Below are 18,864 nucleotides of genomic sequence, written 5' to 3' on the forward strand. Positions count from 1 at the left end.
CCCTGACTTTGTTCTTTGTTCCTCTGATGTTGTTTTACTGATTTGTAAACCTGCAATTTGTCAATAAAATTTGTATGAAAAAACAAACAAAGAAAAAAGTCAATTACAATTACATTCTCAATGACCAAAGTTGAATTACAATTAATCACCTAATCCTTTAAAAAATAACCTTATTAAATGTAACCTTTCTTATGTGTTAGCTTTTTGTTAGCATCTCTAATGCTAACGGGTCAGTGTGACCCATGTCTTAAATCAGCTGTAAAATGCACTAATAAATATTATTTATAATCAAATTAGTTTCTCATCTATTGATTACCTTGTTCGGATTCATAATTAATAAAGATATTGGTATTAATGTTAATGGTGTGTCACTATACCCATAGATTTATATATATTCAAAATATATTTTTAAATGTGAGAAAGTTTGATATGAAACATATTTTAATGATTATAAACTACATATGTGTAGAACTGTAACATGGGTTTAATGTTAAATTATAATTGACAATTTTTATAGAAATTTCATGCCAATTACAATTACATTGTTAATTATCTGAGCTCAATTACAATTTAATTACTATTACAACGCAACAGATTTTCAAAATTACAAATGCGATTATAATTATGCCATAATTGCAATTAATTATCAATTATAATTGATCCCAACCCTGGTCAACAGAGACTCAGACCTGGACCAGGATTAAAACCTGTACCAGGATCAGGACCAAGATTAGGATCAGAAATAAAAAGTGGACAAAGATCAGAACCAAAACTAGGACCAGGATTAGGATTAAAATGAGAACATAGACCAGAACTAATACCAGAACCAAGATTAGCACCAGGATTAAAATTTGTACCTGAACTAGGATCAGGATCAGGATCAGGAATAAATGTAGACAAAGAATATGAACGATCAGGATCTGAACCAGGATCAGGATTCAAACTAGAACCAGAACAGAACTATGTCTGGACGAGGACTAGAACTAGATCAGGTTTAGAATTGAACCAGAACTAATATCAGGACCAACATTAAGACCAGGTTCAGGACCAGAACTGGGACTGTGTTATGTTTAGTTTCTGTGAAATAACCATGGAACTAAACATAACAACCCTGGATCAACCTGTCACTGTGAATGTTCATGGACATAATATTTTCATTTAAATGTTCACCTGCACTACTCATCAATGCACTACTGCACTATTATCTTATTATTATTATTGTATTTCTATTTTATTTTGTTATTATTATTATTATCTTGTTATTTTATTTAATTTGCACATATTAGTCTAACTACTCTTATATTTATGTTTATACTTCTTTTTTTATTTATTTTTCTTTATTCTAGTTGATTGTTATTATTTAATGTTACACTATCTGAGAGAGCACAGGTCACCAAGACAAATTCCTCGTGTGTATTCATACACTCTTGGTCAATAAAGTTGATTCTGATTCTGATTCTGATTCTGACCAGGAGGATTTAAAGAGTGAGACCCATTTTTGAGTCTTTTATTGTGAAGGAACAAAGTTTATCTTTCACACCTTTTTTTTTTTTTTTTTTTTTTCTACCTTGTCTGCACATTCTGTCGAAGGTTAACACTACAAGAAGTGCAATCTTTTAACAGCAATGCATATTTTATTATTGCAATTAAATAAATTTATTTATTTCATTGCATAATTGTGACCGTCACCAGCCCTCCCTAGGGAAGGGTAAGAAATACTTTATTAAAGGGAGGATGTAAAAGAGAGAGGGCAGTGTTACACCAAGGTGAGGGGTTGGAGGGGGGTGGGGAAGTTAACAGGGAAGAGGGATACAAGATAGGATATAGAATGGGTGGGGAATAGTTGTTAGGTTTTAAGTGATGCGATGTGAAATTGTGGTTGTGTATATTGTGCTTATTGTTGTGTTGTCAAGCCAGTTTGGTGACCAGTGTGTGGTTTAGGAATAATGGTGGTGGCTGTGAACAGAGGAAGAGGTGAGTGGAAATTCCATAAAACAGGTATTTGGGAACAACGTGTCTAAGGTTGAGCCCAGTATGAGTGTTATCCCACCGCCCAAGGCCAGTGCATCCATGACAAATGTATTTCCAAGAACCGCCACTGCAAAACCCAAGAGCCGCCCCCGGGCCCGAAGAAGCAGTCAGGCCAGCAGCAAGAGCAGGCAGCCTAAGGGCCCCCGGCGACCACCCCACGGCCAAGCAGCCCCCCGAACGCCCCCAAGATCCCAAGCCGAGAGGCAGCCATCGCCCCCCCCATACACACCCGAGAAAGCCCCAAGGAGCCAAGGACCCAGCGCACCACGCCACCGATCCCACCCCCAACCCCCATACCCCCCACCCCATCGGCCCCCCCACCCCCCCACCCCACCCCCCGAGGGGAGGGCCCAGAGAACTCCCTGCCCGAGGCACCAGCGGAGGAGCCGAAGCCCACGCCCAGCAGACGACCAGAGCCGCGCCGAACAGGCAGCCAGCGGGCACCCGCCGGCGAGCCCAGAGCCAGCAGGGGCCCGACCCCAGGCCGGAAGGACCCGGAACGGATGCAGCACCAGGAGCAGCCCGCCCAGGGAGGACGACCACACCCCAAGCCGCATAAGGCACCAGGGGGCCGCCGGGAGTCCCCCTGCCGGCCCCCAGGCACCCCAACCTAGCCCCCCACGGCGCCCCAGATCACCCTTCGCTGATGCCGCCCGCGCCACGAGCTTCAGTTTTTTTTTTTTTTTTTTAAAGCCAGGGCCCCCCCAAGGGCCAAGCCAGACCGCCCCGCCGGGATGTGGCCCCCTATTCCGGCCCTGTGACCTGAATGTTTTTCTTTAATTCAACAACAATAAATACACAAAAACACACTTTTCACACATTGTTAGACTTTATGAAAACATGAATGTTGTAAAAGAAAAATTTGTGACAGAAATCAAACATGTGAAAGTATCTGAGCTTCATATTCTGCTGTGATCACTACAGCCACCAGAGGGCAGCAGATAGCAGCACTCTGTGAAACCATCCAATATATTGATTTATTGATTGATTTAAGGTTATTCATTATTAGTGACAGATACAATGAACAAACACAGCTGAAAACATGCAAGTATCATAGTGTTTGTAGCTAAAGCTAGTTTTTATCACCCGTCACTAGAATAACTTTATTAAGAATAAAATAATAATAAAGCCGACGGTTAAAAAGCAAACAAGTGAAACGTGCAATCAGGACAAAAAAACACATCAATGACGTTTCCATCAGTTTGATGTTATAAATAAACCGAAAAAACATTCAAAAATGAAATAAATAATTAAAATCAGGAATTAAATATGCTTTTATTCTAAATGGTTGTCTATAATCTAAATTATATATACATATGTTTTTACAGGTTGAATGTGAACTGCATTTAAAAACCAACAAAATCTACAAAAGCTCAAAAAGTAAAAACAAAAAACCACAATGAACTACAAAAAATGACAAGCAGCAGCAGCAGCAGCAGCAGCAGCAGCAGCAGCAGCAGCAGCAGCAGCAGCAGCAGCAGCAGCAGCAGCAGCAGCAGCAGCAGCAGCAGCAGCAGCAGCAGCAGCAGCACTGAGGCTCATCCACCAGGTCCAGGATCCAGCCAAACACAGATTTGAAAACAAGGCCTGCTCCAGCTCCTTGTGAGCTAGCCTGAATCTTCTGCAATATTTCAAACATCATCAACGACTCTGTTACATTGTCTATGGTTCATGAGCTACTTGAACAACAAAAGACATTTTATAAAGAATTTCTTGATCAGCAAAGGAAGAGCTTCAGATCATGTGTTCAAGTGATTGTGGACTCCATGTTTACTCACATGGATAATTTATTCAAAGATGTCCAAAGTGTGACTAAAGACATTCACGACCTAAAATCAAGCCTCCAGTTTTCTCAAGCTGATCTGGATGATATGAAAGATAAATCAGACAAGATTGAACTTCTTCAATATAAGGACAAACAAGAAATACTGAAGAGAGCAAAGTCCCTGAAAGGCACAAACATCTTTATCAACGAGGACTTCTCTGACAAAGTTCGCATGAAACACAAAGAACTGCTTTCACAACTTAGAGAAGAGAGGAGAAAAGGGAACATGGCCTTCCTGAAGTATGACCTACTGGTTGTACATTCTCCTAAATCCAGTGTAAATGCCTTCCATTCTAAACGTATTTACTGTTGTTTGATTGTTTCTAACTCTTCATGTCACTTTCACAAAGTTTCTCTGTTAGTGACTTAGTCTTTAATCCATATGATATTGACGACAAGGACAGATCATATAATGATCTGATTGATCCAGATAAAAATAGTTTCAATTTAAGGCCAAATAATAAATGCAATTATTATAATGAAATTGACTTTAATTCATTGCTCAAAAGTAAATCAAATTAAAATGTCTTTTCTAGCTTTCATTTAAATGTCCGTAGCTTACCAAAGAATTTTGACGCATTAATGCAGTTCTTATCAACTTTAGAACATAAATTATCTGTGTTTGCTCTGACTGAAACATGGCTTAATGAGGATAGTGAACAATTTTACTCTGTACCCCAATATAATGCAGTACATGTCTGTAGAAAACACAAAAAGGTTGGTGGAGTTTCTGTTTTTATACATGAAGATTTAGAATATTTTGAAAGAGAGGATCTGAGTATTCATTTTGTTGAAACTGAGGTAGAAACATCATTTACAGAAATTCCAAAATGCAGCAGTTTTGGGGGTCAAACCTTAATCATTGGTGGTTGCATTTATCGGCCACCTGAAAATGATATTGGTATTTTTAATGAGGCGTTGTCCTCTACACTGGAGATGATAAATGTTAAAAATAAGACTTGGATCCTCCTTGGGGATTTTAATATTGATCTTTTGAAACATGAATTAAATTCTTCAGTTGACTTCTTAAATACACTTTTTACCTATTATTTTTATCCACTTATTCATAAACCCACAAGGAAAACTAAATCAACTGCAACCTTAATTGATAACATATTAACAAACTATTTTGTAAATCCAATTATTTCAGGTGTTATGCTTGCTGATATCTCAGATCATCTTCCTGTATTTCAGTATTTTACAAATCCGTTGCAAACAAAGTCAAAATGCAGTTTGAGACGTCGTAGATTCAACCAGAAAAATGAGGAATGTTTTAAAACCGCACTCGCTCATTCAACATGGGATGAGGTTTTCAAACACCAGGATGCCGAGATGGCTTATCACGCATTTATGAATGTATTTTCATCCTTGTTTGATAAATCATTACCTTATGTACAAAGTAAAAATAAACAAAGGAAAATGTCTGAGCCATGGTTTACAAAAATCCTCTATTACCAAGAATAAGTTGTATAAAAAGTCTCTCACTAGTCCTGCGCCTTTAAATATTTCATACTATAAAAAATATAAAAATAAATTCATTAAAATTCTCAATGTTGCCAATAGAAAATATATTTCTGAAAAACTGGTAAATTCAAGTAAAAACATGGAATGTCATAAATGAATTATTAAACAAAAAACAAACAACTAGAAGTATACACCACAGTTTTCTGATGGCATCAGAGATTATAATAATCCCATAAACATAGCAAATGGTTTTAACAATTTTTTTTGTAAATATTGGTCCTTCACTTGCAAAAAATATTGTATTAACAGGAAAACCTACTTTACTAAAATGTGCTAAAATTTATTCTTGTTTAAATGCATTTGATCCTCCAACTCCAAATGAGGTACTTCAGATAATATTAAAGATGAGGGACGCAGCACCAGGACACGATTAAATTAGAGCTTGTCTTATAAAGAAAGTAGCTTCCTCTATTCTTGAGCCCTTGACTCATGTTCTCTCTTTGTCACTCAAAACAGCTGTTGTTCCTGGAGATCTTCAATTAGCCAAAGTAACTCCTATGTACAAATCTGGTGATTCCAGTTTGTTTAACAACTACAGACCAATTTATGTCTTACCCTTGTTTTCTAAAGTACTTGAAAAATTAAAGAATATCTAAACACGACAGAAAATAATATTTTGTATGACCATCAGTATGGCTTTAGAGAAAAAATGTGTACAGAAATGGCACTTATGCAGTTTGTCGATAAAGTCACAAATGATCTAGATAATAAAAATAACACTATTGGTATATTTTTAGACTTTTCAAAAGCATTTGTTAATTATAAAATCCTTTCAACAAAATTAGAAAATGATGGTATTAAAGATGATGCCTTAAAATGGATACAAAACTATTTGGATGAGAGAGAACAATTTGTTTATGTTAACAATCAAAGCTCAAACAGAGGTAAACACAGATGCGGGGTACCACAGGGTTCCATTTTGGGACCTCTTTTATTTATGTCAAGGATTTAAGAAATGTTTGTAATAATGTACTGCCTCTTATGTTTGCTGATGACACGTCTTTTATTATCTCATTCAAATTATAATAGTTTAATAAGAGAAGCAAATGAAGAATTATCAAATATCTCTGAGTGGTTTAAAATAAATCAACTCTTTCTAAATGTACAAAAAACTAATTTTTTGATATTCGGCACAAAAAACAAAAGATTCAATGAAGAAGATGCAGAGCTATTAATTGATGGAACCAAAATTAGTCAAGGGACTCAAACTAAATTTTTAGGCGTCATTGTAGACCAAAAATTAACCTGGAAATCTCACACTCAACATGTTTGTCGAAAAATAATGAAATCTGTAGTTATTTTGAGTAGAATTTCCTCCTTAATAGATCCTAAATGTATGATGACACTGTATTATAGTTTACTTTATCCACATATAACATACTGTAATATGATTTGGGGTGCTACATGCCAAACTTATCTGAATAAGATTTTATTGATACAAAAAATATTTTTAAGAATTTTGAATTTTTCAAATAGATTTTCCTAATCTGCTCCTCTTTTCAGGAAATACAATGTATAATGTTAATATTTATTGCACTTGTCTCTTCATGTATAAATATGTGCATATGTCCAATATAAGGCCCAGGGCTTGTAGCATTTTTTTCATATATACTTCAGATGTTCATACGTCCTCCACCAGGCATTGCAGAGATTTGCATCTGCCCTTCTGTAGAACTTCAGCCAGACAAAATACACTCAAATATAGAGGACCTTCACTCTGGAATCATTTATCTCTTGTTTTAAAGACTATATCCACTTTTGACTCTTTTAAAATGCAGCTAAAAAAATGTTAATACACAAGTCATCTTTAAATATGTGTATATATATTTAAAATATTGACCTACCTGCTCATGCCTCAAATGGTCTTCTCACTCTCTCCTGCACAGTTATGTTCTTTTAACCACTGTATACATTTTGTCTTGTTTATTTGTGCAAATAAAAATGAAAAAATGAAATGAAAAAGATAAATATTATTTCTCAAATATTGGATTATCAATATTTTTAATATTATAAAATATAATGTTAATCATTATAAATCCATATGCTATTTTTCTGCATATAAATCACAAAATCTTTTTGTAATTGAAGATGTTGGGGCAGGATGAGGAACGATGAGGTGGAGGTTAGTATAGCTTTTAATCAGTTCAGCAGCATCACATGAATAAATGATACAAAGCGCGTCAACACATTATATAGGGCGTAAAACCACACCTCCTACCCATCAACCCCCTGGGTGAGAGAACAGTCCCTAAGTGCTCATCATAAAGCAACATATAGAGAAGAACTGGGTTGATGTCGCACCCTGTGGTTACAACTGGTTTATTCTTATTTCTGTAAACTAGTACAGTGCCCGTCAGAAATATGCATTCATGTGGGAGCTTAAGTAGAGTTAATTATGGCCAAATGAGTATGTGTTTGAAGGTTGGATGTACAAAGAGGTGTACATACTCTGTGCTCTGTAGTGTTATAAAGGGCTTTATTTGTGGGTGCAAAGTAAAACAGTGTGTGTGATTTCCAAGAACATGATAAATGTGTTTGTTGTTGTTTTTTTTTTTTACACACTTTTATATTTTTTTGCTTGGTGTATTTTTCTGTAATGTATGTTTTTTGGAGTCATTGTGTATTTTTGTATCTTTCTGTTGTGTTTTTGTATAATTATAGTTTTTTGTTGCCATTGGAGTGTGATTCTGCTGTCATTTTGTGTATTTTTTGTATAAATATTTAGTTTTGTGTATTGAGTCATTTTTACGTTTTTGTTGTTTGGTGTATTTTTCTGTAATGTATGTTTTTTGGAGTCATTTTGAGTGTTTTTTTATCTTTCAGTTGTCTTTTTGTGCATTTTTTTGTGTAAGTGTTTTTGGTTGCCATTATAGAGTGATTCTGGAGTCAATTTGTGTACTTTTTGTATAAATATTGTTTAGTTGTTTGTTTTATTTTACTCATTTAGTATAATTTTTGATTGTAGCGCCAATCAGAAAAACAACAAAACTGCGCAAAACAAAACGTAAAGCTCCAAACTACATGAGTGAGTAAGTAAATTAAAGTATTATCTACAATTCGGCTGTCTTGTTTTAAAAAACAAAAATCGTTTTTTATCTTTGAACCGAGTGGTCAGAGCTTAGCTTCCATGCACGGCACCACAGAGAATCCACATTTTTCCAGATGGAGAATTGAACGGGTTGAGAAACGTGTCTGCAAAAGACTCACCAGTGGCTGATGGTTTCAAATGATCTATTCAGAGAGCTCCGTGTTTCGGTCTAAATTATCTTCTTCTTCTTCTTCTAATGGTTTCCGGCAGGCTATACACTAAAAGAAGCGTAATGCTGCCCTCTTCTGTTCACTTAGAGTCACTCCATTTTAGATTCTCAAATAGAGGTTGGAAGATTGGAGATACCTCACGACTGCCTTATCTATTAAAATCGACTCTGTTCTTGGTGCAAATATTGACTTTATTGAAAACACTATCAGCCCAAGAGTTGAAAGTTCTTTAAATAACGTTCCCCTTTCAACAGAATAACATCTACAGGCCAATAGAACATGGGAAATAGTCTCAAGTTGACCATACTGACATAATCCATCCGGATGTTTGCCTATTCGATTTAAATATGCAGCTAGTCCACAATGCCCCAGTCTTAATCTGGTTATCTTAACTTGATTTGATCGGCAAGTTGCCCACAGGAGTCTATTGCCCTGCACACAAGGTTGACACTTAAAATAATGCCTCCCTCTAGACTCATTCTCCCACTCCCTTTGCCATTGCTGATACACAGTAGCTTTGAAAACATTGACACACTCAGCCTTCCCCAATCGGACCACATATTCACTTTCCGTCTCGAGAAGAGCCTTCTTTGCTAGCCTATCAGCAGCTTCATTGCCCACAATACCTGAATGAGATGGGATCCAGGAGAAAACAATACTAGACCCCATCAACTCTATCCGGTGAAGGCAACACAAAATCTCTACCACAGTATCTATCCTAGCCCCGGAGGGATGGTCAGAAATTGCCTGTAAGGCAGCCATGGAATCCGAATATATATACGACATCTCAGGTTTATTTCGTTCAGTCCAATCTAAAGCCCACCTAATGGCTAACAACTCAGTCGTGAACACAGATACATAATCACATACACGCATACTTTTCCCAGTTTCATTATTCATAATGTAGACTCCAAGACCGGCTTTTCCTGATGTCGGATCCTTAGACCCATCTGTAAAAATGTGACAAGCCGTTTCTTTATTTAGAGCCACAAATTCATTTACTTGGCCACAAACAAAACTCTTATCCATCCCCAACATGCCCAATTGAACGTCCGGCTCTGGCAAAAGCCAGAATGGGACAGGGGACCACATTAGCTCAGCAACACTCCCGTTCTCCAAACCCACGTTACCAGCCAGCTGACAAATATGTCTCAAAAAATGCGCTTTTCCCTCCCTTTTTGCAAACTCCCAACAATCCTCCAAGAGGCAGTTGGCCGCAGATTTATGCTGCAGTCCTGCTAGTCTAGTCCAGTACTGGAGCCCCAGCTTCTGCCTTCTAATTTTTAAAGATGTTTCCCCCATTTCAACCAACAGTGCAGGTATGGGTGTGGTTCTAAAAGCTCCACTGCACACTCTTAAGGCTTTTGCTTGAACTCTGCCCAGCTTTTGTGACACAGTTTTTGCTGCATCCCCAAATACAAAACTCCCATAGTCCAATGCAGATCTTATCATTGCTCTATAAATCATAATCAGAGTTGACCTATGTTCCCCAGTCACTGCCAGCCAAATTACGAGGTACATTTACAACTTTTTCACACTTACCAACAGTCTTTTCAATATGCGTATTCCATGTTAGCCTCTCATCCATCCACATTCCGAGAAATTTAAACACTTTTACCTTTTCTAACTGGTTTCCATATAAATACAAAGTCATTTGTGGAATTTTCTTTTTCAGGCCAGAGATCATGTACTTACTTTTAGATGCTGAAATCCTAAAACCCCACATTTTTGCCCAGTGTACTACTTGATCCAGGGCTACCTGAGTTTGCTTGATTAAGTGTTCTGTATTTTTACCCCTATGCCAAATAGCGCCATCGTCTGCAAACAGGGATTTTCCAAAACCTGGATTAACACCCTGAAAAATACCATTAATCATTACATTAAATAAAACAGGGCTAATTACAGATCCTTGAGGCGTACCATTCAAAATACTAACGATTTTTGAAAGTTGATTTTCTACTCTTACCTGTATTGTTCTACCATTAAGGAACTCTTTAATCCATACAAACATTCTTCCCCTAATGCCAGCATCAGCAAACCCTCCCGCCACATACTGTCATAAGCCTTTTCTATATCGAGGAAATCTGCCACCACGGCCTCCTTATTAACCACTGCCCTTCGGATATCCTGATCCAATACTGCAACCGAGTCCATGGTATTTCTTCCAAACCTAAATCCGTTTTGATAATTCACAAAATAACCATTTCTTTCTAAAAAATACACAAGTCTATTAGTGACCATCCTCTCCATCACCTTACATAGCACTGAAGTCAATGCAATAGGTCTATACGACGACGGAGAAGAGGGATCCTTTCCCGGCTTCAAGATTAGAATTACTACAGCATGTTTCCACACCCTTGGCATCGATCCAGCTTCCCAAATGTAGTTAAACAAGGCATGGATCTCTTCCAGCACTGGCTCATCCAGATGCTGCAAAATCTTATACACTGTAAAAAAAAGTCCGTAAAATATACAGCAAAAGACTGTCAAATTCCAACAGTAAAGTAGCGTAAAACCCAAAACGTCCTTTTACTGTAATAAATACATCGAATAACAGTTAATTGTGAAACTGGACAAAACTTCAATTTTTACTGTAATAAAATGTTGAAATGATAAAGATTTTCTGTAGAAACAAATAAACATTTTAAAAGTAAATATCGTAATGAAAAAAAATGTTTGAAAACCTTAGATTTTACGGCATTATTCGGCCAAAACTACATCTTATGGGGTTGTTTACATTAGAATTTACAATATAAATCTGTTGATTGCTAAGCAAACAAAAACCTTCATTTTTACAGAAGCAAAATGTTAAAAAATAGGGTCCACTGTAAAAATACAACCAGTAAAAACTATTAAAAAAGGCAAATATCAGCAGCAAAAGACAATAAAATTTTATCTTTTTTTATTTATTTATTTTTTAATTCAGATACTGATATGCACATTAATAGTTTGGTCTGCAGTATAACATTGTTAACCTTTTCATAAAAAAAATCAACAGCAAAAACATATGTATAAAATAAAGTTTAAGGTTGCTGAATAAAATTGATTTAAATAATCGTTTTTTAATTATTATTTAAAAACAACTTTATGTTCTGTTATGTCTCACGCCATATTATCAGACCACCTTAAGTGTTTTAATTTAAAGTTAGATGGGTCCTCTCAGTTAAAGGTACACTCCAATACAGTAGGTGGCGGTAGTGCATCTGCAACACCAGGTGTCAGTCGCCAAAAAACAAAACGAAGAAGAAGAAGAACACGTCATCTGACAAAGACCAATAGCGTGGCTCGCTGCTGAGACGTGTACAGACCGCTCTTTTTACCTGGACACCTGGTGACCTCGTTAACGGACGCAGTTTTGAATTCGTACCAGCGCCATTTTAGGTGCTTGGACCACAGCATCTTTGGACTTTTTAGACATCCTGGCAGCTTTAAATGAACTCGTGAGGTGAGTACATGTGACTTCAAGTTATATCTGTTATAAAAACCCACCAGCACAGCTATGATAGATATGTTTATTAAGTTAGCATTACTGTGGTGAGGAAAGCATTGCCCGTGATTAATTTCTGTGTTTGATATGCTTAATTTGTTAGGGATGAATTACCAAAGTACCTGAAGACATGTTAACCTGTAATTTATGTGGTAAAGTACTTTAGTCATCATTGTAATTGTTCATTGTAAACTGCATCGGAATGAACCACGTTTATTTAGGTGTAATGAAGCCGACTGCTAGCAGACATGTACCAAGTATGGCACGTTTAAGGCAAATTTTCAAATTATTTTTCCTTTCTTTTTACAATATTACTGTTTTGTTTTTGTGAAGAGCATCAGAAGAGAGTGACAGGTGAAACAGTGTCAAGACAACAGCGGAAAAAACATGCTGAAGATATAATAAAACCTTGGTTGGAAATATTTGGTATGTACAGTATTTTACCATTTTGACTACTTGGATGGTCTAACTGTTAATGTTATTGACTGTGTATTTAGTCATTTGATTGTAATATGTAGTCTGTGCATTTTAAACTCTGTGGTTATGTCTTAAAGGGGACATATCATGCTAAATCCACTTTTTTAGCCCTTGAATGCATTTTGATGTATATTTAGATTGTTTAGAAGCACAGTTCAAATTAGTCTCTTCAGGTGCTCTGTAGATATCTTTATATTCTGTTTTGGTCATATTTTTCAATCTGTTTCAATTTTTCGATTATCTATTCCGTTTTTTGAACAATAATGTCAGCGGAACTGCCAAATTAGGACATCGACTCCAGGCCCAACACTTCGAGCAATCCGCCATTTTTATTTCTCGCTTTTATTTTGTAGTCCAAGCTCCAGGATGCAGAAGTTGTGAGAGGATAAGTCAAAATGTTTGGTTGTTGGATATAGTAACCCACACGCTTCATTACACTGTCTCCCAGCATCAGAACCTTTTCAAAGTGCCTGGTTGAGTTTTATTTTTCACGGAAATGTACCCACATCTGTGGGTAAGGTCATTTTTGTGCGCGCACAGCACTTCAAGGATGACTGCTTCTGCAACCTCCGCCAGTATAAAGAAGGATTTGCCGAAAGACTTTGTCTGATTGAGGGGTCAATTCCTTCTATCTTTGGAGATGACGAACAGAGCACTTCGGTATGCTGTAAATAACGCTCAAAAGTGTGACGATAAGACGTCCCTGTCATTGTTTTGTTAGCGCTGTGTGCTCGTTTTAGATCCTTGATGATATGGCCTACGTGGTTTAATTTAAGTCTAAAGTTTTCATTAGTCATTTCATTTTGCCGTTTTTGTCTCCGAAAAGACTATTAAAATGCATTTCGTGACGTTAGCTTGGCGCTAGCGTTAGCTCGGTGCTTGTGTTAGCTCACTTGTTAGGGTTCTGCAGGTTCATCATCTTCATTTTCATCTCGCTCTGCCGGGTCCAACTCTGGCTCAAACATGTAAGGCTGGATGGACAAGTATTCCGTTGTTGACATTGTGTAAATAACGTGTGAATAAACTTTTTCTGCGCCGCTACGTGGCCATATCTCTTCTATCAAACTACAAAAATGGCCGAGCAGGGTGGAGTTGAACCTGGAGAGGGGGCGGGGTATGAAGTGTCTCATTTGCATTTAAAGAGACCGCACCAAAATGAGTTGCTCTTAGAAGCACATCAGAAAAGGGGTCTGGGGAGCTATAATAATGAGGAATTCAGACCCAAGCAGTGCAGTTCCACTTTATATAGACCACAACTGTATGATTTATATCTAAAAAGGAAGGATTTAAAACCATTATATGTCCCCTTTAAACTGCTGTATTTTTCAATAGATTCACAGGCTGCAAGGATTTTTGCTAATTTATCTAAAATCCAAATTATGTATACATTAGAAATCTTTACCATTTTCTAGCTTGGTTGTGTGCCCCCAAAAATCTAGAATTTGGTCACTGCCAAAGTAAAGTTGAGAAAAAAATTCAACTATTCATTTCATACATACAAGGTTCGAGGTTACTTTATTTGTAGCATTAGGTAGATTTTTTGTTTTACCCTTTTGACACTTGCCTAACTGTTACACCGTAGTTTAAATCAAATTGTTGAAAAACATTCAGCTAAAATTACCACAACCAACTAATGTATCTTTGGTTCAATGTTTTATTATAATACATTTAAGGCATGCACATTTTTTAAATTAACTGATACCAGGAAGTAAAAAAAAAAAAAAATTTAAGTAGTTTGGATAAACCTCAGCCCAAAGCAAACAACTACTTATGTCATTGTATAAAACTTAACGTCTAAATAATGATACTTGAGAAGTAATTTAGCCTATTACTGAACCAATACATCGGCCGATTTTTGCGTTTTTTACGTGTATCGACATTGGCCGATGTTGGCTGCTGCGTTCGCCGATCCGTATTATTTACAGAGAGCAGAAATTATTTTTACTTCTTGTTCTACATCGTCTGTTTTTATTATTTAAATATTTTTTACTTGGTGTCGTTCTAACTCACCTTTGTTATTTTCAATAAATGTTCTTTTTTTTAATTGAGACTCACCATTTGTTATCATCGTTGTGTAGTTTTTATGATGTAAATTGAGGGAGCAAACGTAGTATCGGCTTCAAATATTGGCTGAAGAAAATCAGCCGTCTGTATCGGTCATCGGCTAAGGCTGATGGAAAAAAATCTGTATCGGCCCTATCGGTCTATCTCTAGTATGGAATAGGGATTTACATCATGAAAATTACACAATGATGATCACAAATGGTACGAGTCTCAATTTTAAAAGAACAAACGTTTATTGAAATTAATAAAGGTCAGGTAGAACGACAAGTAAAAAAATATTTAACAAATATTAAAAACAGGTGATGTAGAACAAGATGAAGTAAAAAATATTTCTGCTCTTTGTATATAATGCGGATCGGCGAACGCACCAGCCCACATCGGCCAATAATATCAGCTGGCCGATGTATTGGTCATCACTCGTATGGAAAGCAGCACAAACTTGCACAGTGTCAATATTGGGAAACTTGTTTTGCACTTATTTTATTTTAATTTCTTGTCATTGTTATTATTTATGGTGTATGCCCTTTTTGTTGTTTTCTTTCTGAATGCAGAAGGGATCTAACCAGTCCACAATCAAAGCTTCATTGCCAACGTTGCTGTGAGTCTTCTGGCAGAAATGATGACACCTGTATGAATTCTTTGGTTTCCCTAAACATCACACCCTGTCTGTACGAGGCCCTCACCATCTTCAATTAAGTCTGCACCTAAAGATTCAATAAGAGGTAAGCAAGGGTATTGATCAATTTAACTAAAGAAAGATGGACAGAAAACACAAATCTTAATCAGTCTAGGTCAGGTTCATTGTCCAGGTGAGTAGTTTCATACAATGAAGGAAACTGACACTATAAAATAAGTCACCGTCACATTGAGTCATTAACTTCAAGTTCTATAATAAATCAATGGGAAACTTAAATACACTGTAACACAAATAATGATTATAATTAGGGCTGTGCTGTGTATCACTTTTACATAAATAGATTTAAGAACTGCAAACTTACTACTTAAATAATTTATCATTGGACCTGTTTTTGACAACAGGTTTTGTTCATTACTGTACATTTTGCTCAAGCACTGATCAAACTTTTGAAACTTTGTGTCCATGTTTTTCTACAGAGGAGATCCTGCCAGTCCATAGTGAATTCCTGATGGACATCTCAGTACTCCAGCAGAGCTTCTATCTTCAACATCATGTGCATTAGAAACTTCACTACACGTTTGAGTGTTTTCTTAACCAAGGCAGGACCCAGTGACTCATTACTCTTGATCGGTCAGGGGCAAGTGACTTTTTGTTTTATGTTTATTCATTCCTTCATGGATTACCAGCCATATAAATATGGACACATGCTGTATACTCAAGATCTATGCTGCTTTGTGAGTATAGAAACACAACACATGACCTGTTCAGTCTGTTTTATAGATGAAATGTCAATTTTCTTATTGTTTATTAGTAATATTCACTACCTTGGTTATATATGAGAATCTTTAGATTGTTCTAGATTTAGTGGTTGCTATTGTAAAATGTCATTTATGTTCCTCATGTATTATACTGTATTTTTTTAACGGTAAAATACCGGCAGCTGTGGTTGCCAGGAATTTACCGTAAAATGTAAAATGGTCAAAATAAAATATTGTAATTTGTTATACAATTTCACTGTGTTTTTTACGGTCAAAGGATTTATTAAGGTTTACCATATTTCTGTTATTTTTACAGTTATTTTCCATAATAGTGTCTATCCCATTACTGTGAAATTAACAACAAATTACTGTAAAACTTATTGTATTATGTTTGTTGTTTTAACAGCAACTAACTGTGAAAAAAGCTGTGGAAAGTTTTTTTTTTACAGCAAATTACAGTATAATAAACTACAATATTTGTTTTTTTCTACCATGATTTCAGTTAAAAAAAAACATGTTCTCTACTGTAAAATTTAGGGTTGCAAAACCAGTATACCGTTTTGTTTTTTACGGATTCCCCATTTTTTTCACGGTACATTCCTGGCAACCACAGCTGCCAGTGTTTTACCGTAAATTTCACAGTTTTTTTTTTCTCACAGTGTGGGGATCACTGATCTAAGAGCTTGTAAACTCCAAGGACCTTTTGTTTTATGAAATGACATGTTTTCTTCAAGTACATGGACAATGGACAAGTCCATCCACAAGACTGGAACACATTCAGTTCATTAGAAAACTATGAAATGACTGAATAGTTTCCATCACCTCTGTGTCTCCACAGGCAATGAACAGAATAAAGTTCAGAAAGCCAACATTGGTCGACAGAGACACAAACTATCAGTTTTTAGGTTTTTTTTTAATTTATATTCAAGGACAGATGATTTTAGGTATAGTTAAAGTGGTTAAGTTGATCCACCTCTGAGTTCAGATCTACAGGTGCTGGTCATAAAATGAGAAATTCATGAAAAAGTGTATTTATTCCAGTAATTCCATTCAAAAAGTGGAACTTGTGTATTATATTCATTCATTACATACAGACTAATATATTTCAAATGTTTATTTCTTTTAATTTTGATGATTATAATTGACAACTAATGAAAATTCCAAATTCAGTATCTCAGAAAATTAGAATATTACTTAAGACAGATACTGAAAAGTATGAGCTTGTACAGCACTCAATACTTAGTTTGGGCTCCTTTTGCCTGAATTACTCTCAGCAAAGAGGCGTGGCATGGAGTCAATCAGTCTGTGGCACTGTTCAGGTGTTATGAAAGCCCAGGTTGCTCTGATAGTGGCCTTCAGCTCTTCTGCATTGTTGGTCTGACGTCTCACATCTTCCTCTTCACAATCCCCCATAGATTTTCTATTGGGTAAAGTTCAGGTGAGTTTGCTGACCAATCAAAAACAGGAATACCATGGTCCTTAAACCAGGTACTGGTAGCTTTGGCACTGTGTGCAGGTGCCAAGTCCAGTTGGAAAATGAAATGTGCATCTCCATAAAGTTGGTCAGCAGCAGGAAGCATAAAGTGCTCTAAAACTTCCTGGTAAACAGCTGCGTTGACCTTGGACCTAAGGAAACACAGTGGAACAACACCAGCACATGACATGTCACCCCAAACCATCACTGACTGTGGAAACCTTACACTCGACCTCCAGCAACATGGATTCTGTGCCTCTCCTCTCTTCCTCCAGACTCTGGGACCTTGATTTCCAAAGGACATGCAAAATGCAGTCCAGTCCTTTTTGTCTTTAGCCCAGGTGAGACGCTTCTGACGCTGTCTCTTGTTCAAGAGTGGTTTGACACATGGAATGTAACAGCTGAAACTCATGTCTTGCATACGTCTGTGTGTGGTGGTTCTTGAAGCACTGACTCCAGCTGCAGTCCACTCTTAGTGAATCTCCCCCACATTTGTGTTGGGTTTTGTTTCACAATCCTCTCCAGGGCCTGGTTATCTCTATTGTTTGTACACTTTTTTCTACCACATCTTTTCCTTCCCTTCGCCTCTCTATTAATGTGCTTGGACACAGAGCTCTGTGAACAGACAGCCTCTTTAGCCATGACCTTTTGTGTCTTGCCCTCCTTGAACAAGGTGTCAATGGTGGTCTTTTGGACAAACTGTCAGGTCAGCAGTCTTCTCCATGATTGTGTAGCCCAGAGTCGTATAGAGAGAGAGTTGCGACAACAAAGTCCAAAATGCTTGACTGTCACGTGATTCATGTAAGACTGAATTTGTTCCCGGAAGTTAGTGGCGGGCCATTCGATTTCATTGATTCCTCGTGACATTACTTGGATTTTCGGTAAATTGTCATCAATAACTGCATTGATTGACGATAAGTATACAGTACGTAGTCATATGTATGTGTATATACAATATGTTTAGGAAGTTTCACAATTTTTATTTTCCTAACATAAATTTGTATTAATAATAGTGTAAACAGCTTACCTGCTTTTTTTGACGGAGTTAAGACCAACATTAATATTGTTAAAAAATGTGTTAATATGTTTTGTATACAGGATGTATTGCTTTGAATTTTCATTAAAAGGGGTCATTAAAAAAACACCACATCCAGACAGGACACAATGAAAACATATTTATTGTGTTCAGACATATATAAAAATAGACATTTGATTTTTTACTATGTGCTTATGTACCAAGATAAATTCATTAAATAAATGCCTGACAAAGTCAGAAACATTAATAACTCATACAGTTTGCTGTGCTGTATGATGATGCTCCACTTGGCT

General features: G+C 36.6%; 1 long non-coding RNA gene across 1 annotated transcript; it reads left to right on the top strand.

Moving 5' to 3' along the window:
• The first annotated feature begins 11,916 nt into the window (after positions 1–11,916).
• Positions 11,917–16,123, top strand: LOC114460512 (uncharacterized). The gene is made up of 4 exons (XR_003673662.1): positions 11,917–12,083; positions 12,459–12,551; positions 15,218–15,388; positions 15,780–16,123. It is a non-coding gene; the product is annotated as an uncharacterized LOC114460512 (long non-coding RNA).
• The last annotated feature ends 2,741 nt before the right edge of the window (positions 16,124–18,864 follow it).

The sequence above is a fragment of the Gouania willdenowi genome, unplaced genomic scaffold (genome assembly GCF_900634775.1).
Source record: "Gouania willdenowi unplaced genomic scaffold, fGouWil2.1 scaffold_50_arrow_ctg1, whole genome shotgun sequence".
Classification (NCBI taxonomy): domain Eukaryota; kingdom Metazoa; phylum Chordata; class Actinopteri; order Blenniiformes; family Gobiesocidae; genus Gouania; species Gouania willdenowi.